This window comes from Lissotriton vulgaris, chromosome 11 (assembly GCF_964263255.1).
Source record: "Lissotriton vulgaris chromosome 11, aLisVul1.2, whole genome shotgun sequence".
NCBI classification, from domain to species: domain Eukaryota; kingdom Metazoa; phylum Chordata; class Amphibia; order Caudata; family Salamandridae; genus Lissotriton; species Lissotriton vulgaris.
Genome location: NC_141699.1, coordinates 167,380,751 through 167,398,812, shown reverse-complemented (window position 1 = coordinate 167,398,812; position 18,062 = coordinate 167,380,751). Strand labels below are relative to the sequence as shown.

The following is an 18,062-nucleotide window of genomic DNA, read 5'->3' as shown; positions in this document are numbered from 1 at the left end:
GTTATATAGATAAATCTTGTTATGTGTGTGTTTATTTATGTTTTTGTTATTTATTGGTTTTCCACTTCTTTTTGCCTTAGTCCGAGCCCCTGGGCTCTTACTTTGCTGCTGCCTCTATCGGCTGCAGCGTTCGTGCCACAATGCTACCCCTCTCACACTTAGCCTTCTCGCTCGGGCCTGGGGATGACTTGAGCCTCACCTCCTTTGATCCAACACTCAGCCGTCCGCAGTTGCAGCACACGTTGTGGGGCTAGCACTCTCTCCTTCCAGACTACCTCTGCCCCAGTGCTGCTTGTGTACCGGCAGACCCCCCGCAGCACAGCACAGGAGCTGCCGCGGCCTGCTGTCTGCTTCTGTCAGCTTCTGTCTGGCACACACCTCCTCGCCTCACCTCGCCCGGCACCTGGGCGGATCAGTACCAGATTCAAGAACTGCCCACCGACCCCCGTCTGGAGCCTGGTCTGGAGGGGCAGGGGAAACAGCAGCGACAGTGATGGCAGTAATGATGCAAGTGGTGGTAGTGGCAGGGACCGGGGAAAGAGGTGTTGGGCGTTCATCGTTCGTCTCCCTCCCACCCTCACAGCACGCCTCCCTCCAGCACTCTGCTCTTGGGACTCCTGGGGAAATCTCTCGCGGCTCCGGCCACCCAGGTGAGGTGTTCGTGGGCTCTGGCGGCCGGGGGGAAGCGTTTGCGGCTCCGGCCACCAAAAAGGAATGTTCACGGCTCCGGCCGCCCAGGTGAGGCATTCACGGGCTCCGCTCCGTCCGCTGGAGGGAAGTGTTTGTGGCTCCGGCCGCCTAAATGGGAGTGTTTGCGGCTGCAGCAGCTGAGGGGAATCGTTGCAGCTCCGGCCGTGAAAGAGCGTATTCACGGCTCCGATTCTAGCAGCTAGAAGGCCCCCCCCTCCTCCTCCTCCTCCTGCTGCGGCGGTGTTATCACAGCGCTCAGCGCTCACACCGCTCGCGGCTCACAGCTCCTCACAACGGCGTGGCTCAGCTCAGCTCGGCGATCTAGCTCCTCCTCCTCCTTCACCAGTATTGATGAACAATCTCGCTGAACGTGAAGACGAGAAACTGTCAGGCAGCTACGTGGGCCTTGCTGCACACTTTTACCAAGCAAGTCCGGAGTGACGACTTCTTTGGCTGTTCTGTTCTCTGCCACTTCCTAGTGTGATCTTGGTTCAAAGACCCACCACCACGGTTGGTATTGCTGGGGTATCTATTCTAAGGTAAGTAATCTATCAATGTGTGTTTCTTTTAGATAAACAAGTTACTTACCTTTGGTAATGTTCTATGTGTAAGAAAATTTGTAGGGATAGATTCAGTACCGTCCCACCCATCCTCCCCGTTCTGCGAACTGATTTCTAGGGTTAAGGTCATCTTTTTCAGGGCCCTAGTTTCAAGGCTCCAGTGCTCAGTATCTTGCATGGCTCTGCGTTTCGGGCACAGAAGTAGTGTACAGAACTGACGTCAGCGTGCGAGGACGGTGTCTAAGTAGCTGCAGCGATGTCATCTCGGCGACCACCATGCCAACGACGGACTCGGAGCCACACAAAGCCACCTTCCGACGTGCAGGGGTACTGCTGACGAAGGATTTCCAAATTCAGTCTGACGCCTCGGTAATTTAAGGTAAGGAATCTATCACTACTAATGTTTCTTACAGATGTATCGTTACCGAAGGTAAGTAACTTGTTCTTCACATCAATCAAACTATTGAGCTACCCTTTTAACCCACAGCTAGAGTTGATCGCTGAAAGGGTGTTTCATACTGAGGACGTTAAAAGAGCACTCATGTATTATATTGACAAAACTAAATCAACCAATTAACTGTTGTAGCCTTTTTCCTACCCCAAAAGGGATATGCTATTTCCAAAGCTGGCTTAGCAAAATGGATAGTTAATGTATTGAAGGCTGCTATGCTGAAGCCAGGCACACACTGTGTGCCTCCAAAAAGCATATTCTACTTGTAAAAAGGCGGTCACATTAGCCTTTTAAGGTAATGTCCGTCAAAAATATCTGTAGGGTTTCAACTTGGGCAACCCCACACTCTTTTACCAAGCACCAGTTTTTAGATGTATTAGCTCGTCAACACGCTCTAACCAAGCGGTAATAGGAACACTTTCAGACTACTGCATCTTCTGCTTGCTAACCTCTGCTTTGAGGAGGGACTGCTAATAGTCTTTGCAGAGCATAGGATGTGTGTCTGCAGCTAAACAGGCTATGAACAGAAAATGTTCTCCTGTAACTATCTGATCGTAATGTATAGTGCTGTACTTTCACATGCCCCTGCCCTCCTCCCCTAAAGCTAGCCATGGTCGCACACATTTTCTGTCCTTTGCTTTTCTCACTCCGTTGTTAACAGCACGCTCATTCTTCTACACTAATTGTCACTGTGAGACTTTTTCTTCTCAGATTGTGCGTTCAGAGCGAAGCATGAAAAGAAATGCCAGACCCCTTACAACTCAGTAGTAATTTTCACAAAGTTACCCTTGAGGAATCAATCCGAGACTTTATCCAGGCAGGAGTCTGATGTGTCCCAAGTAAACTGTTGCTTTTAAAGTGTGCTTGTTGTCAACGTATAAAGTTCCCCAGAATAGTTCAACATCTTAAGTTACCAAGATCCGTGACCATGTTCTCTTTGATAACACTAGGTGGCAATGTTGCCCTACTGGTGGCACATGGACCTTCTCAAGCATGCGTGACTTGAAATGTTGTTACCTCCTCAAAGCTGGCCTCGTTAAGTCTATATCACTCTTCTAGGGTGACCAACTGCCATAGGTGCAAATTCAGGACAGTGAGTGTGAAAATTCAGGACAGCGAGTGTAAAAATTTAGGACAAAGGGTCATAATTCAGGACAAAAATTCAGGACAGAAATTTGGGACAAAAGGTACGTTTTCAGACTCATCAGATGAGGTCGTACAATACTGTATAAGTAAGTAAATAGACAACCAATATAAGTACGTGTCGAAATAAATGTATATTAAGTTGAGACAATCGTGCACCTCACCGTTTTGGTATGTGCACAGCTTTGAGCAGCTGCTCAGGTCTTTTTGTGGTATTTCATATGATATTTTGTTTACAGTTTGGGGTTCTTTTGAAGTGTTGTCCCACCCGCACGGCAGGGGATGAAGAGGCCTTTAACATTCATGACACCCCTTCACCAAAGACCTCCCTCTGCACAGATTCCCTCACTATCGGCCTCCCATGGTGCCCCTCATTTCTATATAGACCCTCGGTCATTTGCATGTCATTTATTTTTACAGTGCTGCTCATCCCTATGTAGGGTGTTGAGTGCTTTAGCGGCATGTAAATTAATGTATGGGAAGGAAGGCTACAAGGTGTAGCAGTCACATGGCATCCATACTGTTAAGTACTATATGCAGAACCACTGGAATTATGCAACGGGGAGGGCCAAATTATGCTGCAGGGTTGACTAAATTATTTGGCAAGAAAATGTGATTCATGCAGCTTAATGTTGCAAATTTTGCCTTAGTATTACCATATTATTTTCTCATTTATGCACATTTTAACACTTTCTGGTCATAGGTTGCTCCTTATTAGTACCCGTATAAAACCCAAAAATAGTAATATGCCAAGGAAGGTGACCAGTCAACCTTTACAAAGGGCCTTTCCAACACATCACTGCCTTTTTAGTTAGTTTTTAACCATTTGAGGTAGAAACAGTTTTTAAATTAGAATCTTCAGATAATGATGGATTATGTGGCACATGCGACAAATTCATAATCATGCGAAAATTGTTGAAGCTGCACAATCACATAATTCCAGTCCCCGAAATACAAACTGAGGATATAACACATAACTTAGTGGTTAGGGTTGTCTTTACAATTATTATACAATTAATACTTTGCTCTGCATGTTACACTTTGTGCTTTACAAGAGGCGCGTTATGCCTCTATGCTTCTTCATGATGAGTCGAAACCGGGAGTAGTGAAAACTCAGATCTCTACAAGAGATTCATTAATCACCAGACTTAAATGGACATTTTTGTTATGGCCCGAAAATTGCTGGCACGCAAAGCACTCAGAAGTCTTTGCCTTTCATCCTGTCGGATATTTCAAAATGTAGCTTAGTCCTCCAGCACGGCTCCACCACAAAAGCAGCATGCTGCGCCCTAGGCCTATGCAGAGGATGTCACACCACATGCTGTAACTACACAAGGGTACATTGCAATGGAGAAGCCAGAAAAAATAAAATACCCCCTGCTTTATATGGCACTAAATAAAGGAGCAAAGTGAGCTATCCTGGTCTTTCCTTTTGAAGTCTGTGAAAATTGTTCCCTTGATGAAAATTTGCAAAATTAATGCAACATTATGCTTTTTACTGTGGGAAAGAAACGTGGTCAAAAACTGCATTTACCTATATAGACGTTAGTCTTTTATTCTTTCTGTCTCTTGATTTTCTTTCTTTCCTTATGTCCTTCTTTCTATCCACCTTTGTTCTCTACTTTCTTCTTTACATCCTCCATTTATTTTTCTTTCCACCTTTCTGTCTGTGTATCCTTTCATTTCATCTCTCTCTTTCTCTCTCTATTCTGTAAATTCATATTTCTTTTTCTTTTCATATTTCCATATTCCACATTAACATTCATTTTGTGTTAATTTTTTCCCATTTGATCATCCTCTTGTCCTTCCTTCCATTGTTAAATCTAAACCTTCTCTATCTTTCCTGCTTTCTTTCATTATTTGCATTCTATTCTTCCTTCACTTTCTCATTCCATTTGCCTTGTTTTTCTTTTTGATTTGCCATTATCATAATTTCTCTTTCTGTCCTGCGCTTCTTCTGCACCCACCACCCCTCCCCACACACTCCCTCACACAGCTGCATCACAGGGATTATTCTTGCTTTATTTCATTTGGTGGTTGTTCTGCCTGTGCTGATCTGCAAATCACAGATAAAAGTTAGGAAGGGCCATGAAACACTTATCTGACCCCGGGTGCTTTCCCACCCATTGTCATTCTTTAGGTGATAATCAGCCACATCAGAATGACAGTGGGCCTGTCCACAGACTGAGCGATGTCGGGGAGGGCCTGCTGCAGCCTCAGAGAAGTGTGAGCTGGCTCCAATTGTCACAGGGGAACAGCACAGCTTCCTGCTGTCCCCAAAATTACAGACAAAAGGTGTCCGTAAAAGAAATGCTCACGAACAAGGGGTCCAAATAACGGGCAGTCCGTGAAATTTACGGACGGTTGGTCACCCTACACTCAGCACAGTTGAAAGTGGGGACCAACTAATCCTTTGGATCCTGCACCTGACTGCACAGTATGGATGCTTACAAACATAACCAGCTGTCATTGCTAAAATAAGCAAACAAACACAAATATAACTGAGTGCTTAAAAACACACACAGCACACCAGTCCCTTAACCAATTTTATTCATAGGGCGGTGATCGTGTGCTGTTGAATACTAAAAAGGCTGGTAGCTAATCATGCATACCATTACCTACTTCCAGTGCCTGGCAGTAGGTAATGGTATGCATGATTAGCTACCAGCCTTTTTAGTATTCAACAGCACACAATCACCGCCCTATGAATAAAATTGGTTATATTTGTGTTTGTTTGTCACTAGCAGATTTTTCTGCACTTCACTATTTGTCACTTTAAATGTTGTTTGTTTTGGACATATCTTTTCTTTCCTCTCACTTTTCTTTGAGAAGCAAGTGACCACCGATGATGAGACAGGGGCCTGTCTGGAAATTTCATACTAGTTACCCCGATGGTGGTGTTTCCGTGAGGGGTCATTTGCTTCTCGCACATTTTTTCTCTTGGAACGTCTAATGTTTGTGGTGGACTTGTGTGACCAATCCTGGGTTGGCTCACTGTGAGTGTTTGTTCTGAGGTGTTGCCAGAGAGAACAGGTGTTTTTATGTGAGCGGAGCACAGTGCATTACCTCCTTATAATGTGTATAAGAGTGTAGTGGGGAGGAGGATTCCAAAAAAAAAACCCTGTTTGTCACTGTTACATTTGCACGCGATTGGACTGGGTCTCTATTTTGAAATATAGTTTGTGAGTGGAGGGCGACCCTTTCCATTTTCCCTCTTAGCTCCTGTGTGGTTCGAATGCTGCATGTTCCTACCTGCTTCAGCGGGTTTAGAATTAATGCTATTTGCCCCTATTTCCCCTTTTTGGGATTGGTTGTGCACTTGGTGTGTTTTTTGTCCCGTCGGCTATTCCCAACGCATTGCTCAGGTTCTAGCTCTTGCCTTTGGGCTCTTGGCACCGGCTCCTTCAGCAATCCTTCTGTAGGCTTGTCTGTTAGGCTCTGATTGCATCTCTTCAGGTTCTTTCGAGCTTGGGTCGGCGTATTCATCATGCGCCATCAAGCATAGAGTGGTCCTTCTTCCTCTTTTTCTTGCTCTGGTATATGGCTCATACTGTTCTACCTGTCATTTTTATATGGGTATGGTGTAGCGCCATTCTGGCATTTTTAGGATATCTACCATCCCGTTATTTCTGCTCTTCCGAGCTGCTCGGGTTGCTGTCCCCCCACTTTTTTCGTCACTCTGTTGCCGGATCGGATGCTTGGCGCTTTCTGTTGTTCTGTTGCAGACCTACCTCCCCTTTGGGGTATGGCTGTGGTATCTATTCTAAGTTAAGAAATCTGCGGCTAGATGTCTCTATGACATGTTTGAGTTACTTACCTTCGGTAATGATGTATCTGGTAGAGACGTTGTCTAGCCGCAGATTCCTTAACGCCCACCCAGCCTCCCTGTTCTGCGAGGAACTTGCCGAGTGGTGTTCTCCACTGGCCTCTTCAGTTGCCATTGGGTTATCTCTCACGGGAGTTCAGTTCGTTGCACCATTTTTAGTGTTTCCATATACAGTTAACTTCTGCTGAGGGTCTTTTTTCATGTAATACGGCTTCCCTTCCTTCCATCTGCTCTATTGCCTCGAGGTCCTGGTCTCCTCTTGGTCATCCTCTTGGGGGTCGGTTGTGCTCTGTTTTCAACCTCCGTTGTTATAGGGAAAGGGCGGTCTTTTCATACCTTCCTACGGTGGATTGTTGTTAGTCTGTGCTCCGTTCATAATAAACTGCACAGTTCTTCATGGCAATATCAGTCTATTTCGTTCTGTTGATATGTTCTTCCCTTGTTGGACTCGGAGAAGGATCTTCACTTAGCTTGCGGGGCTCTTTCTCACAGCTTTTCCCTTCTATGTAGGCAGTGTCTAATTCTTTCTTTTATGATGGTGTCTTCCACCATTCTCCTTCTTTGTTCACAGAGTTTTCATCCCTTGTACACTGTTACCATACTTTCACAGTTTTTTGTTGGTGGCTCCGCGTTGTGCCGCGTAAACGTTTCTCCGAAGAAAACTGACGTCAGCGCGTTGGGAGGGACTTATATGACCTCGCTGAGGTCACGTAAGGGGACGTCAGGGCGGGGTCGTGTGGCTCCGTCCCCCAGTGCGCAGAGGTGCTGCTCCAAAATAATTCTGGATCCAGTCTGACGCCTGGGGATATTCTAAGTTAAGGAATCTGCGGCTAGACAACGTCTCTACCAGATACATGGTTACCAAAGGGAAGTAACTCGTACATCACTGCTTGGCCAGTTGGCCTTTCCCTTTCGACCCATCTGTAGCAGCAGTCCTTTCACCCCTACAGCAGACATGAAAGGGATTCTTTTAAGGGTCTCCAGAACCAGCTTTACCAGGTCCAGCAGCCTGCTCAGCACTTTCGAGGAAAGGGCAGAGAGGCCGGAAAGGACACAGGAATCAGTACCTCTGACTGCCGCAGCCTCAAACCCCTTTAGTCTGCCCTCCATCCAGCACAGCAATTCCATTGGCTGCAAAATCAGGCACCTACTGCCACATTAGCCCGCGGTTACATCCGACAAGTGGGTGTGTAAGATCTTCTAACCATCCCAAGAAGGCTGACGGAGGACCATCTCTCTTTACTTCGTCAGGAATGTGTACTCTGCGTAAAGATATGCTACGCACTGGTGAATAAACAAACTACTGGGACCTTGGGGGCTCATTCCACCAGGGCCATAGCCAACACTGCTGCATTAGTGCGTTGGATCCTCTCCTGGGCATCTGTCTAGGTGCCAGATGGACGTCCCTCTATACATTCACAAAACTGTACTGCCTGGACAGTCAGGTCCGTTGTGATGGGTATTTTTGCCTGTTCGGTCCTTTAGGGCTTAATGATTTAAATTAGTTTGCCGACCCACATCCAGGGAGCTATTGCTTGGGTATCTGTTCTAATTTGAGTGGGTGAAAGTTTCTATCAGAAGAACAAGTTTCTTACCTCCGGTAACCCTTTTTCTAGTAGAGACACTATCTAATAGCAGATTCTTCACCCAATCTCCCATCCTCCCTGCTCTGCTGACTGAATTATTGTCCCAAAAAGTCCAAAAAGATCCCTTTAGACTCTGCACACTGGTCAAAACAGTTACATTGTTTTTACGTGGCTCTGCGTTTTTGACGTATAGTTAGTAATGAATGAAACTGATGTCAGTGCACCGGGGTGGTGCCTATGTAGGTACTGCGAAGTCCCTTCTGGCGCAGAGCCAAGCGACACATTCTACGGTGAACAGAAGTACTGCTCAAGATTTTCCAAATCCAGTCTGACGCCTTGGGAATATTCGAAGGTGAGGAATCTGCAGTTAGATAGAAAAAGTGTTACCAAAGGTAAATAACTTGTTGTTCTTGTCCACAGAAAGTCGGTCAAATTTAGTTTGTCTGGGGATTTGTCCTCCTAAAACATACAAAACAAAACAATTCATACATATTTGCAACAGTGAATAAACATAGACATATTTTATGAATCATACCAAGTTAAACCAAGTGATTTTATGAGAACTTTCCAAGGCTATGACCTCTCCTGATGGTAACAGATAGTCTAGTGATTCTTCAATGCACCACAGCCTCCTCCAGAATACCAACACTCTCAGTTCGTCTTTTTGTTAAATGGGGTTGGTGCCTAGATAATGTGCCTTGGTATTGATGGAGTGCTCTGCGTTAAACTCACTAGGCAGCTATAAGATTTGTTTTCCACAGATATTAAACTGTTAATATTGTATTTCTCCACAGGTCTGTCCCATAAAAACCCCCACCAAATGCTTGTATATTTATAAATGTGTATAGCCGGTGAAACAGACCTAGAGGATCTAAATTTATAAAATCTAAGTATCCCTGGGGTGCTCTGCTGTAATTTAAGCATAATCTTTACAATCTGCTTTGTCCAATCTAAAGTAGGGATTATTTTTACAGCCAATTAGTCATTTCGTTTCAAATTACTTTATTTCGGCCACCTGGGCCATAAAAGCACACGCCATATACAATAGATACAATGTACAGCATGATTAAAAAACATTGCACAAATGATCATATAAAAAATTCACCAGCTAATAAAAAAAATCTGTACATTAAAGTAAAATCATAATTGATTATAAGATAAAACAAGGAAATGCACTCAAAGTGCATGTCAAGTCGAAAGACGCCGACGGGCTTTACCACAAATCACCCACTTAGCACCTAAACATTTTGCACCAGAAATGCCCATTACAGGGCGGTAGTCTGATCAGAGGATGCACAAGGCTTCCTGTTAACACCTTAGCAGCGTCGAACGTTCAGCACCCATTGCTGAACGTTCGAATAACGGGTGCGGCCCCGTCGGCCAACGGTCGTGCGCAGCACTGGCAAGGTAGTGCTCGCGACGACCGTTGGCCGACGGCAGCACTTAAAGGGTTAATTCCGTACACCTCTTAGCCTGCAAATGAATACAAGCCAGGTGTACCAAGGAGATAGATAGGCTGGGAGACACTTTCGCTTGGGTGTTCACAAACCTCTTTTCCCTGCCCAGCCTGCGAAACTAAAAGTAAAGCTTCCTATGCTGGGGTACAGATACGACATCCCAAAATAATTCCAACCTACGGATGGGCTTAAAATATATAAAATCGCTAGTTAGCTTGACGGTGGCAGCCTCCCTTGAATCCTTAGCTATCACAAATGACAAATCCCCCCCACCCCCCGCCCCGGCATAGGATTTATGAGGGTTAAGGGTCATAAATGTTGTTTTTGAGGGACTCTTCTCTAAACCTCAAGTATTACAAACTTGTTCTAAAGCAACTTAAGTGCCTCTACATGTTTTGGAAATGAGGAGTGTATTGTCTGTGAAGAGAAGTGTAGGCATTCTACAGCAAGCTACTACAGAGGAAATATTTGTACAGCTGTAACTGAGGACATTATTTAAATGAAGAGAAAATCTTTCCTGTAAAGAGAAAATAACGGTGCCATGGCACATCCCTGTTGCATCACCTCTCTATTGAGATGCATTCATTTAATTCGCCCTACTTCACTTGGGCATAATTCCCATTATGCATATGAACAATGAGTGAGAGAATATGCTTTGGGGTTCCATTTCGCCCACGGTTTTGAACAGAGTATCAGGTCAAAAACTGATTTCTGGTCAACGAATATAACATTAATATACCCTTTATTTAGTTAATCTACAGTCCAGTAAGTGATATAAAACCTGAAAAACTGATCAATTAGACACACGCTTTTCTTAAAACCAACTTATAAGGGAGCCAGGATGTTATAGTAGTCCACCCATTCCTGTGCTTTATCAAGGACTTGGCGACAAAATAAATCTGGAGTCTATCAATGAAGCTTATCGGTCGATAACTGCACAGGTTGTCTCTATTCCCATTTTTGTAAATTTGGACTATTTCTGCCCCTTTCCAAATGGAGGGTATTGGGCCACCACTCAATATGGTCTTAAATAAGCAGTTTATATATGGGGCTCAGATATCCAATTTAAATGTAAATAAATCCCCTTGGATTTTATCAGGGCTCGGTGTCTTGCATTTTTGTGTATCTAGGATAAAGTTCACTGCATCATTTAGGTCCATTTTCATCGCTCGTAAATGGTAGCAAAAGTATTTTATATTCCAGAGGGTTATCTCTCATGCCATCCATGAGGCAGCTGTTCTTTAGTTTGGCAAAGTGAGCTGCCCAAATAGCAGACTTAATGTGGAAATCTATACTAGTAGAACCCATGTCAGATTCTTGTGCAATTATTTGGCAGAAGGCTTTATGATCTTTTGCTTTAGCTGCGTAAAGCATATCCTGCCATCTGTTAATAGGTGTCCCAATCCCTGGTGGCTGTAAGCCATTCCGTTTTGTAGATTTTCCTACATTCCCTGATCTTATCATGATCAACCTTCCTACATTCCCTGTTGAACCATGATACCTACTTAACAATAGTGTTCATTTAGACACCAGAGTACTAAAATGACTGCCCAAAGACTTAACCATTCTTCATGTATTCCTATGATCATGGGTGAGCTGTTCACTTGGTATTTGTGGGATTTCAGAAGATTTATAGCCTCCACAACTGCTCTACAAATTCACAATAGTGTTTCTGGTGTTTGAGAGATCCTAGTTCATTCACTAGATTGCTTAATATTTGCCAGAGACAGTTCATTGGACGAGGGCAAGACAGCAGTCACAGCTATATCGTAAGGGAATTTCAAAATTAGATGCAAAGCATTGTGATCACTATCTGTTCGCTAGGTAATCGTCATGCCCCCCTAGTGTTTCCACTAGAGGGGGGCTAATAATATGTAGCCTATTCTACCTGAATGGCCATGCCTATTGTAAGTATGATCACAAATAGGGTCGTAGCATGTGTTTCCATTACATGCTGTAACCCCAAAGACAAAGTTAAAACCGACATTTGTGCTGCCATGTTCAACCACATTTTAACTAGTGATGTCACGATCCTTAAAGCTATATTTCATGTTCAGTGATAGAAAATGTGCTATTGCCCAATGGCTTGAAGATTGTATTCAAATCTCTGACAATAACAATATGACCTTGTGTTATATTAGCTTCCATAAACAATTCAAGGCATTGCAGATTCTCTGAAGAACCAACCTTACTGCTGTGATCATAGATGTTCGCATGTTTTATTGCTAAACCTGAGTGCAGATGCAGGTTGATGGCAAGTATGTCCAAAGAATTGATATTAAACTGTAATGCTGTTTATGGTAGTTTTTACCCCTATAATAAGCCCTCCATATCGTCTGACAGTGACGCGTTAACAGAAAAGGTCCAATAATCAAATCTCTAGACAGGAAACATAGACAATGTGTCCTGGAAAAGGCAGATCTCATGTTTATCTATAAAACTCCCCTAATCTAGAATGTTAAGTTTGATTTTATCCCTGCTGTATTCCAGGATAAAATAACCAAGTTAATTATCTCTCTGCTTTGTACTAACGTTAGTTACCCCCAACAGCAGCCAACAGAGTAGACGTCTGAAGCTATGATTAATTCCTATATGCCAGTCAATCTACCTTGTGCATGCATTGACTGACTTTTCTTGGTCTGGAGGTGCTGTATTCAAACTGAATAGATGCACGATCCAGTGGGCTTGTACGTAGATCTAAGGATACTAGACCCTCCGCTTGTCCCCGGTCTTTCAACAATAGCTCGATACAGTTGTAATAAATTGACCCTGAGAGTAAGAGTTTAATATCCTAGCTTTCAGGACGTCCGAACGTATTAAAGCATAACGTTCCCATATGTCCCAGATCCAATGTGCATCTTTGTTTTTGCTCCAGGGAGTGCCGGACTCTTCCGAGGCCTTGGGGAGTTCTACGTAGGATGTCCCCTGTCCGGTTTCTACAGCCGGCACTGGTCTCCCTCTGTTGCGCCAGTCATGCTATAGTGCTCCTTGCCCTGCGCCGCACCTAGTTACTGTTCAGGCGACTATGATATCGCCAACTGGCCCAAAGCACTCCCCCCACGTGTAGGCCTCCGAACTCTGCGCCGCTCCCTCTGACCTGCCTTGGTCATCTGCTACTTAGGCCCAGCTGCACTCAACCAGGGGTCCTGCATCTGACCGCGGGTCTTTGCAACCGACCCCTCTGTTCCTCACCCTTTGATGGGCTCCACAGTTTTTCCTGTCGAATCAGCGGTGACTCCTCTGTGCAACCGGTGCTTTAGGGGTGCCCGCCTCTGTCGCCCCTCTTCGTGGCCTCAGTCCTGCTTCTTCCCGCAGAGCGCCGCCTCAGGCACCAGGCTGGCCAGCCCCTCTGTCGCCATCCGCAGGCTAACTCCCGGCTGCTCGTGTTGCCTCCGGATTCACCCTCTGGCCCCCGCAAGAAACCTCACAGTTATACGTCGTGGGGATCGCACCCTGGAAATACCCAGTGATTGGACAGTTCCGTCGCTCCTGAGTTCCGATCGCTGCTGCCGGAGGCCCCTCTACAATCGGGAGGAGCCTGTCATTTTCACGCTCCTCATGGCTCTCGCCTCCCGCTTGGATTAGAATCCTCTGCGTCTTAACGCTGCGACCCCTATCTCATAGGCTTACCAAGCGCTGTCAGGCCGGGGATGAATTCCGATTTTATTTCGTAACTTTGAGGGCCTGCACCTTGCTTCACTGGGCAATTTTGGGCCGCGGGAGTGGGGAAACGATGCGAGACACGTCCTACCCGCTCGCCATCTTTGCCACGCCCCTGCCGGTATCTTTGTTTTTGAGTGAGTCTTCATTCTCTCTGCTGTAGGATTGGAATCTGGACACATTCACCATAAAAAAAAACTCTACCGTCCATAGTGTCACGTAGGTGATTCCTGAAATTGTTACAATGTGCACACTGTTTTTTGTAATTTCCACATGCTTTTTAAACTTGCTCTATGCAAAGGCCCCTTAGAAAATCTATCAGTTATTACATATGACCATTTCTGCCCCTTAAGCTTGCCTATACATTCATTCCTATGAACAAATATGTGCCTATACATTATAGCCCCATGCTTAAGATTGTCTAAGGAATATATTATATGCCTTCCCATTCCCCCGTCCCTATGGCTACAAAGAGGAGCATTGTTTTTGGCCATCTCGCACTCCTTACGTTCTCCCATGCACCATTTAGTCTCTCTAGTTCAGCGTTCATCTGACTTAGTCCCAACGAGGCTCCATGCTAGAATTTTTAGTTTAAGAATGTCATTGCTTTGTCTTGTTCCAAATTCACATTACCAGACCCTTCTCAAGGGGCTCGAATTGTTGGTTGGAGAGCATGGGTATGTGTTTGCGGGTCAATATGTTTGCTATCTGTGGTGTATGGAAGTCTTGGAACACAAGAGCTTCAGACTGGAGGCCTTGAGATGTACGAGAGTCTTTTAATGTGGTTATCAATAACAACACAACAAAAACGGAAAGAGAAAAGAGAAGCAATACATCTGGCTTCCAAGCAACGAGTCACAAAAATAGTTATGTGGTATACAGTCTTATGTGGGTGGTTTCGGTCCTTCCTTAAAGAATGTCCCCTTGAGTAGACCCTAGTTCCCTGGGTCTTCCGTGGTCCTCCCCTGGTCCTGGTTGTTGAGGATGTGTGAACGGAGACCTCCGGAAACGGTGATGTCAGCAGGAATGCCCAAACAAAAGAAAAGAAAAAGAAGATAAGGGGTTGAGTGGGCTGCTCTTTGCCTTGCATAGAATAGTGCCACCGCACCCTTCACTCTAGTGACGTTAGGGCTGCCTCAGTGATGTGTTACACTCCCCTCCACCACCTATGATTTCTTATGAAAGTGAAGAGGGAGACTTGCCTCTAGCCACGTCCCTCCTGGGACATGGCAGCGGACGTCCCCTGGGTTCTCGTCGCTCGCGGTCCCCTTCTCTGGTCTTTCTTGAATCGGCTCTCTCGCTGGCGGCGTCCCGTGCTCCGCATTTTCAATTACAGGATCTCGTCCCTCCTTAGGGGCCGTCAGGCTGGGCTCTTCTTCCGCCTTGCATGCCTTGAATACTGGTGCACTAACCTTCGTTTCCTTTTGTCCATCACCGCCCGCCATGTTGATATCCGAGGAGGCGACCGGTGCAATATTACACTATCTTAATTGGCATTTAATACGGTAAACCTTTTTGCAGAAGAAGTTACATTCATTCAAAGAGCAAGTCAAGCCTGGAGGTGGTGGGAAGGAGGGATAGAAAAATAGCCCTCATCAAGTCACAACCCTGACTGTGTTTTCTGTAATGGTACATGTGCCAGTGCCACCATTATAAGCTTCAGGAGCTGATGCTGTTTTTTAATGTTCTTTTTACTTGTACAATTTCTGTTGTTTCATGGAAGAAGGTTTCCCTGTATCCTTTCCTAGCTTAAGCATAAGCACCACCTTCTCTGTTATCTTGTCACTTGGATCTGTCGTTCACTTCTCAGGTACCTTTGACATTTGCTTCTTTGATTTGGACACCCCCTGTAATGTTTCTGCTGCCTTCTGTTTGCCCATGCTAGTTAATTAAAACGAATAAAAACAAACCAGGCCTTAAACGTGTGACAACGTAGAGCAAAGTGTTGAGATTAGACATTAACTGTTCAGGGTCCAGCTTTTTTATCCTTTACTCTGATTTTACGAAGGTATTGTCAGTGTTGACTCCATAGGGTGGTGCAGATGTTTCTTTATGTGCTAGGAGCTGATTCATCTTGGTCACCACTATTGAATTTTGATTTTTCCTGGAGCCTCTCAGTCAAAATTGACACCGAGGTGGAGAATTGAGTTTATTGAAGCTATCTTTAACTTCATGGTTATGAACAGTTTATGAGGGTTCAACATGTAAAGGAGTTTATTGTGTATTTTACTCCTGACAGATGAGTCATGATTTTATGATAACCATGGTTGTTTGCTCCTATGCATCTTGCATTGTGTTTGCTGGTCATTCTTGTGAGAATCAGAGTGATATTCCTGCAGTGGTAAAGAGTCATGGTCAGCTTAAGATTGTGTACAGTGGGGGAGGAGCCAAGCCTGCGACCGTGATGGCCGCACTGTAGCTCGGCTCCGTCAACCTTCCTGCCTGAAGCGCATATCCTGCACCTCATCGTGCCCCGAGGAGACTCAATCGACTAAATATGGGAAGGTGAAACTTTGCTGGCACTTACCGTCCGTCCCGGGGGCTCCTGGGTGCCGCGGATCTGGAGTTGTGCCCTTGTTTGTTCCGGAGCCTCCGCGGCGTGCAGGCCGGGGACTCGCCTGCGACGGTCGGCCGGAGTGGTGTGCTGACGCCGGCCCCCGGTGGTGGAGAGGGGTCGGCTGAAGAGGCCGTTGTGCGGTTGTTCCGGTGGCGACTGACCGGGCCCGGTCTGGTGGCCCGAGGGCTCTGTGGCGGGGCGCGGCATACCTCCGACGGGGGTAGACCGTATAGGAGGCTTGTCCCCCCCCCCTTTGTTGCCTTGTCCGGCCATCTTGAAGCCCTTCGCCCGGATTCGGCGGGCGGCGCCCGTGAGACGGTGGCGCCAGCGATCCCTGCTTTTTGGTGGCCCATCTTTCTGCACCAAGATTGCCATTGCTGGGGTTCGAGGAGACTCCGATGGGCTTTATTCGAACGCCCGGTCCAGAAGTTAAGGAGCGGAGAGTCCCTGCTGCACTGACAAGATGGCTGCCGGCGCCCCCGGACATGCTTGGGACGGCGAATCTAGTTTGTCGAACCACACGATGGCTGAGGCTTGTGAGTGTGAGCCCACAATTGGTGATGTCTTTGCCGCCCTATGTTCTTTGCGTGCGGCCATGGCCTTCGACGCTGTTGCGCGAGATAGCGGTTCTGCCGCCATGCCTGTTGGCCCGTCCCCCATGCCTGTTGGCCCGTCCCCCATGAGTGCGGCTCGACTGGTGGTGTGTGCTGCTTTGCCTCCCTCGGCTGCTGCGGAGTGTGATGCCGCCGTGCACTTACGAGATTGTATGTCTGCGGCCCCGAATCTCCAGGAAGTTTCAACTGTAGTGAACATGAACGAGGGCCCCACGTTGGGACCCGCCCATGCCGGTCTGGCTGGTGAGCCCGGCAGATGTTTGATTCGAACTGCTTTAGTGAGGTCCCGCGGCTGCCTTGCAGGGGCTACCTCACTGGTCTGGACGGCGGGGCCGCACCCAATCTGTTTGTTGCTACTTGACAGTCTGGTCTGCCGCAGCCACTACTTGCTTTGCTGTCCGAGACTAGGGTCCTCTAGACTGCACCCTTGGCCTGCCTTGTTTCGATCCTGTCTGTACTCCATGCCGAACTGTTTGCTACCTACCACCTTATCACGCACGAAAGCCATGATTAGGAAAGGGGTGAGACAGAAGTGCTTCGGCGGACTACTGGTTAATTTACGTGGATGAGGGCTACCCGCAGCTGTGACAATATGACCGATTCCTTTTCCTGTTCCTGATATTTGAGGTTGTGTCCTTCCCGCTCTGATGTGGTTTTTAGCTGTGTTATGGCGGGGGGTAGGAGCTGAATGTTCGACTGCAGATCTCCTCTCCCACTGGATCCCTTTCCCTTTTCTTCTTCTTTTGGTCTGTTGTGTTCTTTTTCTTACTTTCTGATTCTTCTATATTTCGGGTTCTATTTAGGGCGACAGGCACGCTGCTGGGGGGTAGGCCGTAGCCTTCTGCAGGGGTGCAGGGTGGTGTGGGAGGGATGGGGTCTTTCTGTTGTTGGTTTTCTTTTTTCTTTAGTTCTATGGCTCTTTTGTATCCCTTTATCGGGGCGCTGTGTCTGCGCGCATCTTCCATGGAGTGTTAGCGGATAGTGAAGGAGTTGCTTCCACGATATTGACTGCACATATAGCATGTCTTACATGACTTGGCCCGATAGCGGGTCCTCCAGTTCTGCGTGCTTTACTCGCCGTGGGGTGAGTGCAATGGCGGCGCGTTCTTTCTTTCCCTCTTTCTGACATTTTCTTCTCTACCCCTCCCCTCTTTCTTTCTTTACTGGGGTTAGTATAGTGGATGGTTATTACGTTGCTGCTCTGATTCTTCTGATCCGTGCTAGCTCGCATTCAGGCGGTGACGGGTGTGTGGCGGGCCGTGGTGGGAACTGATCTGAAATGGGGCGACCATAAATTGATTCCTGTCAATTGCTGCTATTATTTCCATTTATCACAGCCCCTTTGTATTGCTGCTTTACATATAGTCCGCCATGGGAATTTAGATGTCGAAAAGTTGCGATTGATCCTGCTATACTTCCTCTTATATTATAAAATTAACCTTCTTTAATCCTGCTTCTAGCGGTTACACTCGGACTCTTAATGTTTGATTGCTTGCCTGTATACCACTGGGTGACTGC

The 18,062-nt window shown here is 46.3% G+C and overlaps 1 protein-coding gene across 22 annotated transcripts in view; it reads left to right on the top strand.

The window, feature by feature from the left end:
• ATXN2 (ataxin 2) overlaps positions 1-18,062 on the top strand; it is a 1,802,199-nt gene that overhangs the window by 1,758,307 nt on the left and 25,830 nt on the right. The window lies entirely within an intron of this gene.